The 9,052-nt window shown below is 49.7% G+C and overlaps 1 non-coding gene across 1 annotated transcript in view; it reads right to left on the bottom strand.

The window, feature by feature from the left end:
* LOC149573911 (18S ribosomal RNA) overlaps nt 1-1,089 on the bottom strand; it is a 1,811-nt gene extending 722 nt beyond the window's left edge. Inside the window, exon 1 of the ribosomal RNA XR_016360548.1 lies at nt 1-1,089. This exon is cut by the window's left edge and continues 722 nt beyond it. This is a non-coding gene — a ribosomal RNA (18S ribosomal RNA).
* Nucleotides 1,090-9,052: the final 7,963 nt, after the last annotated feature.

Below are 9,052 nucleotides of genomic sequence, written 5' to 3'. Positions count from 1 at the left end.
TCAGAAGGTGCTGGCGGAGTCCTTAGAGCAACATCCGCCGATCCCTGGTCGGCATCGTTTATGGTTGAGACTAGGACGGTATCTGATCATCTTCGAGCCCCCAACTTTCGTTCTTGATTAATGAAAACATCCTTGGCAAATGCTATCGCAGTGGTTCGTCTTCCATAAATCCAAGAATTTCACCTCTTTCAATGAAATACGAATGCCCCCGACAGTTCCTATTAATCATTACTCCAGTCCCGAAGGCCAACGGAACAGGACCAGACTCCTATCGCGTTATTCCATGCTAATGTATTCAGAGCCTAGGCTTGCTTTGAGCACTCTAATTTTTTCAAAGTAACGGCGCCGGAACCGCAACCTAGAGAATTAAGGCCAAGAACACGCCGCAGGCAGAAGGGACGTGAGGGCCAGTGCACACCCAGAAGGTGGACCGACCGTGATGACCCAAGGTCCAACTACGAGCTTTTTAACTGCAACAACTTAAATATACGCTATTGGAGCTAGAATTACCGCGGCTGCTGGCACCAGACTTGCCCTCCAATGGATCCTCATTAAGGGATTTAGATTGTACTCATTCCAATTACCAGACTCGATGAGCCCAGTATTGTTATTTATTGTCACTACCTCCCCGTGTCAGGATTGGGTAATTTGCGCGCCTGCTACCTTCCTTGGATGTGGTAGCCATTTCTTAGGCTCCCTCTTCGGAATCGAACCCTAATTCTTCGTCACCTGTCACCACCATGGTAGGCCTCTATCCTACCATTGAAAGTTGATAGGGCAGAAATTTGAATGAAGCGTCGCCAGCACAAAGGCCGTGCGATCCGTTGAGTTATCATGAATCACCGGAATAGCGGGTGAGCCCACGCCGGCCTTTTATCTAATAAATGCATCCCTTCCAAGAGTCAGGATTTGGTGCACGTATTAGCTCTAGAATTACTACAGTTATCCAAGTAGCAAAGTACCATCAAAGAAACTATAACTGATTTAATGAGCCATCCGCAGTTTCACAGTCTGAAATAGTTCATACTTAGACATGCATGGCTTAATCTTTGAGACAAGCATATGACTACTGGCAGGATCAACCAGGTAGCTTCTAACAACGAGGGGACCCCCAAGACCTGCTACAGCCAAGGGATGCCCACCGCGATGGGAAACCAAAATTTGCATTCGCTCTGTCATGCATCCAAACATAATCCGCCGACCAAGCAACAAGAATGACGTTCACAGCACATGCAGGACTCGCAACGCTCAAAGATTTCGCACAAGAGGAAAGTGTCCCATCGTCGACCGGAGAGGGCCGAACAGGGAGCCTCGGTTCACAGGCACCTCGGAAGAACATCCCGTACGGAACCCTTTACCCTCGAACTCGTTGTTGCCACTACTCGGAAAGAAGCCTCGAGTCTGTACGAGATGCACCGCGCACGTAGCCACCTCAATTGTAAGGCCACTCAGAGACATCCATTTCCCAGGCATATGCCTCCTACATGCCAATTGAGGTGCACCCGCACAGACAAAATCCTTCTTGATCGCAACAAACATTTTCCCATGATGAAGAGCTGGTTGCCAAAGTGCCAATGGAGACCACCATGCTGAAGGGTGAAGGGCCGTGCGAGTCGAAAACATGGCTGGTTATGCGATTGGCGGGGGCATCACTGTGCACGCGACCACCTCAATTATAAGGCCGCTCGAGGGCATCGTGTATAACAACACCCCCTCCACACATTTATAGGTGATGAGAGCTTACCCGCATACATGGACATGTCAAATATCTCCTTTCCCAGCACAGCTTCGCTAACCATTCCCCGTGACACGTGATCTGCCAGCGTAGGTACAGAAAAGTTCCTACGACTGAACACTCACACTAGCATTGTCGGACAAGCTTCAATCTCATGCACATGCACATACCGAAGAACTGGCACCGCGAGGGAACCACCCACGAGCACCCACATCTCGGCAAAAAGCATTCGTGCGATTTCTTCCCCTAGACAGACACGTTGGGCCTGCACTTGTCGGAGCATTGCAAAGACGAGCACTCTGGTTCGCAGGAGCCTGAGAAGAACATCTCGTACGAAACCCGTTCCCCCAAAATGCTTGAATCACAAATGCTCGCAGAGGGGTCATAATACAAAGATGTACACCGCGCACGCGACCGAGTAAGGACACTCAGAGACATCCATTTCCCAGGCATATGCCCCCTACACGCTTTTTGGTGCACCCCGTACAAACGGCCATACTTCGACAAGCCCTCCTAGAATTTTGCATTTGAAGGGAGAGATGAAACGCCTTGGGCTTTTTGTCCACACAATGCAAACACCGAACGCTCTCTTTAGGGGGGAGCTAAAGAAGAGTATCTCCCGCAGAACCCACGAGCCGCAGCCGTTCGGATCGCACAGGGCAGGACAGGGCATGGAGAGTTTTCGCATCCAAACAAAAATTATCAGTAATACTCTATGCTTCTACTGGTCCAGACCACAAAGGCTATCACGACAGTGCCATGCACTTCTGTGGGATGAGACAGTGAAGAGGCGAGCACGCACCGAGAATGCACTAGCGAATAAATTATGCGGCAACCAAACCTTTCGCCGGCCCCCCTCTCAATCCCAAGGCTCTACCGATCGCCAAAAAACTTAGGGTGGAGAGTGGACCCTTGATGAAATTAGGGAAGTCGAGCAATGCACCCATGCAACCATCTCTTTCCTTCTTGCCATCCGGGTAGGATAAAAATGCAATGATAGAACATGCCAATGAGACAGAGCCCTTGGCTAAAAGATACAACTCCATACACACTCAGCAACAAGCGCATCTTAGAATCGAACACCAAAGGTGCAGTGTGTTGCAAGCTGTGCAGACACCTACATATAGGGTATATCCATCAAAACAAAGCGACAAGTACTTCCCACCAGCTCCGCCATTGAGATTACCGAATGGGATAATACTCACCGCCACAGATTAATGACCATCATTACCATCTCGGAATAGATACAAGCACATCGAGCTTCATCCGATCAGCTGGATGAATTTCACCTTGAAGGGGCCCAATCCAAAAGTTTCGGAGGTCATCTCTTGGAACTCTCAAGAACAAGGCCCATCTTACATGCAAACTCTGCTACTGCGCAAACATAGGTTGCAATTAAAGAGAAATTGCAAGGCCATTACAATGGCCCGAGGCCAATGCTCCGACTAAGTCAATTTTCTCTTGCAATCACCATGCCACCATTCACAGAGAGATCTCCCCATTCACTTGTGACGCGACGCACAATCCAAGGGCTAGATGCGAGCTCGCCCTTGAAAGGCCACTTTCCAAGGCATCCCCCGATGACACATTGGAACGACAACCGCTGTCGAACCATTTCCCAATGTTGTGCCGATCGAGTTGGCACAGAGCCGCTAGACGAGGGCTCCCATTTTAGATCGAGTTTTAAAATCACCAAGAAGATGCGGTGAGGGCTGGCAACCCCTACCAAACCTTTTTCCGAAATTGCGCCAGCTGAGTGACTAGAAAACATGCTTTACGCGATAGGCATGCAAAAAAATTTTCTAGAGCGCCAAGCACCCACCTCATGGCCAGAGACAAGGGCTCGCCATTAGATCAACTTCGAAATCGCTGAACAGACACGCTGTAGAATGGCAACCGCTGCCAAGTCTCTTCCGTAGTTGCGTCGGTCGAGTGATCGAAGAAGGTGATCTAAGAGAGGGTCCAAGCGTATGCATTCGTTGGGGGATTCGCACCGATGGCATAAATTTATGCAATACCCGAGCAACATCGGACGGAGGTGCTAGACGAGGGCTCCCGTTTTAGATCAAATTTTAAAATCACCGAGTAGACGCGATGAGGGCTGGCAACTACTGCCAAACCTTTTTCTGAAATTGCGCCATCTGAGTGACAAGAAAACATGATCTAAAGGAGAGTCCAGGAATAGCACCCTCGAGGGTGGGCTTCATGCCCCTCTAATTGATTCAACGTCGGCGTCCACCATTTCAAAATCTGACATATCCATCCGCCCTGACAGCAGCGTTGAATCAATGAGGGGGGCATGGGAGAGGCTCATGGCAACCACCTCTCCCATTGTAGCCGCGATAGGCACGCAAAAAATTTTGCTAGAGCGCCAAGCACCCACCTCATGGCTAGAGAGAAGGGCTCGCCATTAGATCAACTTCGAAATTGCTGAACAGATGCGCTGTAGAATGGCAACCGCTGGGAAGTCTCTTTCGTAGTTGCATCAGTCGAGTGATCGAACAAGGTGATCTAAGAGAGGGTCCAAGTGTAGGCATTCATTGGGGGATTTGCACCAATGGCATAAATTTATGCAATACCCGAGCAACACCGAATGGAGGTGCTAGACGAGGGCTCCCATTTTAGATCGAGTTTTAAAATCACCCAGTAGACGTGGTGAGGGCTGGCAACCGCTGCCAAACCTTTTTCCAAAATTGCGCAAGCTGAGTGACAAGAAAACATGATCTAAAGGAGAGTCCAGGAATAGCACCCTTGAGGGTGGGCTTCATGCCCCTCTAATTGATTCAACGTCGACGTCCATCGTTTCAAAATCTGACATATCCATCCGCCCTGACACTGGCATTGAATCAATGAGCTGGGCACGGGAGAGGCTCGCGACAACCACCTCCCCCATTGTAGCCGCGATAGGCTCACAAAAAATATTGCTAGAGCGCCAAGTACCCACCTCATGGCTATCGACAAGGGCTCGCCATTAGATCAACTTCGAAATCGCAGAACGGACGTGGTGTAGAATGGCAACCATTGCCAAGTCTCTTCCATAATTGTGTCAGTCGAGTGATCGAAGAAGGTGATCTAAGAGAGGGTCCAAGTGTGTAGGCATTCATTGGGGGATTCGTGCCGATGGCAAAAATTTGTGCAATACCTGAGCAACACCGGACGGAGGTGCAAGACGAGGGCTCCTATTTTAGATCGAGTTTTAAAATCACCGAGTAGACGCAGTGAGGGGCTGGCAACCGCTGCCAAACCTTTTTCCGAAATTGCACCAGCTGAGTGACCAGAATACATGATCTAAAGGAGAGTCTAGGAATAGCACCCTCGAGGGTGGGCTTCATGCCCCTCTAATTGATTCAACGTTGGCGTCCACCGTTTCAAAATCCGACATTTCCATCTGCCCTGACAGCGGCGTTGAATCAATGAGGGGGGCCACGGGAGAGGCTCGCAGCAACCACCTCTCCCGTTGTAGCCGCGATAGGCACACAAAAAATTTTACTAGAGTGCCAAGAACCCACCTCATGGCTAGAGACAAGGGCTCGCCATTAGATCAACTTCAAAATCGCTGAACAGACGCGGTGTAGAATGGCAACCGCTGCCAAGTCTCTTTCGTAGTTGTGTCGGTCGAGTGATCGAACAAGGTGATCTAAGAGAGGGTCCAAGCATAGGCATTCGTTGGGGGATTCGCACTGATGGCATAAATTTATGCAATACCCGAGCAACACCGGACGGAGGTGCTAGACGAGGGCTCCCGTTTTAGATCGAGTTTTAAAATCACCAAGTAGACGCGGTGAGGGCTGGCAACCACTGCCAAACCTTTATTCCGAAATTGCGCTAGCTGAGTGACAAGAAAACATGATCTAAAGAAGAGTCCAGGAATAGCACCCTCGAGGGTGGGCTTCATGCCCCTCTAATTGATTCAACGTCGGCGTCCACCGTTTCAAAATCTGACATATCCATCCGCCCTGACAGCGGCGTTGAATCAATGAGGGGGGCACGGGAGAGGCTCGCGGCAACCACCTCTCCCCTTGTAGCTGCGATAGGCACGCAAAAAATTTTGCTAGAGCGCCAAGCACCCACCTCATGGCTAGAGACAAGGGCTCGCCATTAGATCAACTTCAAAATCGCTGAACAGACGCGCTGTAGAATGGCAACCGCTGCCAAGTCTCTTTCGTAGTTGCGTCGGTCGAGTGATCGAAGAAGGTGATCTAAGAGAGGGTCCAAGTGTAGGCATTCATTGGGGGATTCGTGCCAATGGCATAAATTTATGCAATACCCAAGCAACACCGGACGGAGGTGCTAGACGAGGGCTCCCGTTTTAGATCGAGTTTTAAAATCACCGAGTAGACGCGGTGAGGGCTGGCAACCACTGCCAAACCTTTTTCCAAAATTGCGCCAGCTGAATGACAAGAAAACATGATCTAAAGGAGAGTCCAGGAATAGCACCCTCAAGGGTGGGCTTCATGCCCCTCTAATTGATTCAACGTCGGCGTCCACCTTTTTTCAAAATCTGACATATCCATCTGCCCTGACAGCGGCATTGAATCAATGAGGGGGGCACGGGAGAGGCTCGCGGCAACCACCTCTCCCATTGTAGCCATGATAGGCACGTAAAAAATTTTGCTAGAGCACCAAGCACCCACCTCATGGCTAGAGACAAGGGCTCGCCATTAGATCAACTTCGAAATCGCTGAACAGACGCGCTGTAGAATGGCAACCACTGCCAAGTCTCTTCCGTAGTTGCGTCGGTCGAGTGATCGAAGAAGGTGATCTAAGAGAGGGTCCAAGCGTAGGCATTCGTTGGGGGATTCGCGCCGATGGCATAATTTTATGCAATACCCGAGCAACACCGAATGGAGGTGCTAGAGGAGGGCTCCCATTTTAGATCGAGTTTTAAAATCACCAAGTAGATGCGGTGAGGGATGGCAACCGCTGTCAAACCTTTTTCCGAAATTGCGCCAGCTGAGTGAGAAGAAAAAATGATCTAAAGGAGAGTCAAGGAATAGCACATCCGGGGTGGGCTTCATGCCCCTCTAATTGATTCAACATCGGCGTCCACCATTTCAAAATCCGACATATCCATCCACCTTGACACCAGCGTTGAATCAATGAGGGGGGCACGGGAGAGGCTCGCGACAACCACCTCTCCTATATAAGCTATTAGTGCGAGGCTTGCTCTGCATTAGAAATTAGAGAACACAATGACATCTGCCTTAAAAATCCAAATCCTTTAAAATTCCTACCAAACAGCCATTCACGACCCAATTTTTTATGAGGTCGGAAGAGGAGAAAAAGATTGTCATCGGTTAGGAGATGTGATTTCATGGAGCCGAGGAACTGAAATGGTCATCAAGCTCATCCGATCAACTGGATGAATTTCACCTTGAAGGGGCCCAATCCAAAAGTTCCGGAGGTCATCTCCTGGAACTCTTGAGAACAAGGCCCATCTTACATGCAAACTCTGCTACTGCGCAAACATAGGTTGCAATTAAAGAGAAATTGCGAGGCCGCCACAATGGCCCGAGGCCAATGGCTCCGACTAAGTCAATTTTCTCTTGCAATCACCATGCCGCCGTTCATAGAGAGATCTCCCCATTCACTTGTGACGCGACGCACAATCCAAGGTCTAGACGTGAGACCGCCCTTGAAAGAAAGACCACTTTCCAAGACATCCCTCGATGACACATTGGAACGTCAACCGCTGTCGAACCACTCCCAATGTTGTGCCGATCGAGTTGGCACAGAGGCGACCTTAGGGAGCTCCCGCTTAGCAATCGGGATGTGCTTTCGTGCCCATCTCTCACAAAAACCAATGTTAGTTGTGGACAAATTTGGAATCCAAGGGCTCGCATCCATCGATATCGTCGGCACTGGGTCTATATATTCAAAGGCCACGGAGAGGTTTCGATAAGAGAAGCTCCCCTGCTCGCTCGCACAAACATATCCCAAATTCTAGACACAAGATCCCGCCCTTAGCATCGCTCTCCAGAACACCGCAATGACACATTGGAATGACAATCGCTATCGAACAACTCCCAAAATTGTGGCAATGGAGTGAGAAAGAAGAGCAACTTTGGGGAGCCGCGCATAGAAAACGAGCTGTGCTGCTGCTTCATTCCACTCTTATATAGATCCAAAATCGTTGATTTCATTTGGAATCTAAGGCTGCATTCGTCCTTGCTCAAACAAGCAATGGCTCTTCTAATCGAATGGCCACGGGGAGCTTCTGATAACAAAGGCTCCCTTGTCACTCGTGATGCGTAGGCCAACTACTAGACGACGGGTCGCCCTTTTGATCACTGCCCAGGCAACCACCACAACGACACCATTGGAATGACAACCGCTGCCGAACCGTTCTAAAAATTTTGTGCCAAAGAAGTTGTTGCGTAGAGAACGACTCTGGGGAGAGAGCCCTCGCATAGCAAAATTAGGATGGCTTCACGGCCCTCCCAATAGAAACAATGCTGGTGCCAATATTCCAAAAATCTGAATAACGTGTCTTTCGCGAACACCAGCACTGATTTCTATTGGGGAGGGTCGCCGAGAACTTTTGTTATCAAAGCTCCCATTGTAAGCCGCGATAGGCACACAAAAATTGCTAGAGCCCCAAGCACCCACCTCATGGCTAGACAAGGGCTCGCCATTAGTAGATCAACTTTGAAATTGCTGAATAGACGCGCTGTGGAATGGAAACCGTTGCCAAGCCTCTTCCATAATTGCGTCGGTCGAGTGATCGAAGAAGGTGATCTAAGAGAGAGTCCAAGGCTAGGGATTCGTTGGGTGATTCGCGCCGATAGAAAAAAATTATGCAATACCCGAGCAACATCGGACGGAGGTGCTAGACGAGGGCTCCCATTTTAGATCGAGTTTTAAAATCACCAAGTAGACGCGGTGAGGGCTAGCAACCGCTGCCAAACCTTTTTCCGAAATTGCGCCAGCTGAGTGACAAGAAAACATGATCTAAAGGAGAGTTAGGGAATAGCACCCTCGAGGGTGGGCTTCATGCCCCTCTAATTGATTCAACGTCGGCGTCCACCGTTTCAAAATCTGACATATCCATCCACCCTGACAGCGGCGTTGAATCAATGAGGTGGGCACGGGAGAGGCTCGCGGCAACCACCTCTCCCATTGTAGCTGTGATAGGCACGCAAAAAATTTTGCTAGAGCGCCAAGCACCCACCTCATGGCTAGAGACAAGGGCTCGCCATTAGATCAACTTCGAAATCGCTGAACAGACGCGCTGTAGAATGGCAACCGCTGTCAAGTCTCTTCTGTAGTTGCATCGGTCGAGTGATCGAAGAAGGTGATCTAAGAGAGGGTCCAAGC

Source organism: Cupressus sempervirens, chromosome 2 (assembly GCF_028749045.1).
Source record: "Cupressus sempervirens isolate cs-2001-9-10 chromosome 2, ASM2874904v1, whole genome shotgun sequence".
NCBI classification, from domain to species: Eukaryota; Viridiplantae; Streptophyta; class Pinopsida; order Cupressales; family Cupressaceae; genus Cupressus; species Cupressus sempervirens.
Note: the sequence above shows the minus strand (reverse complement) of the source record. Positions and strands in the feature narration are given on the sequence as shown.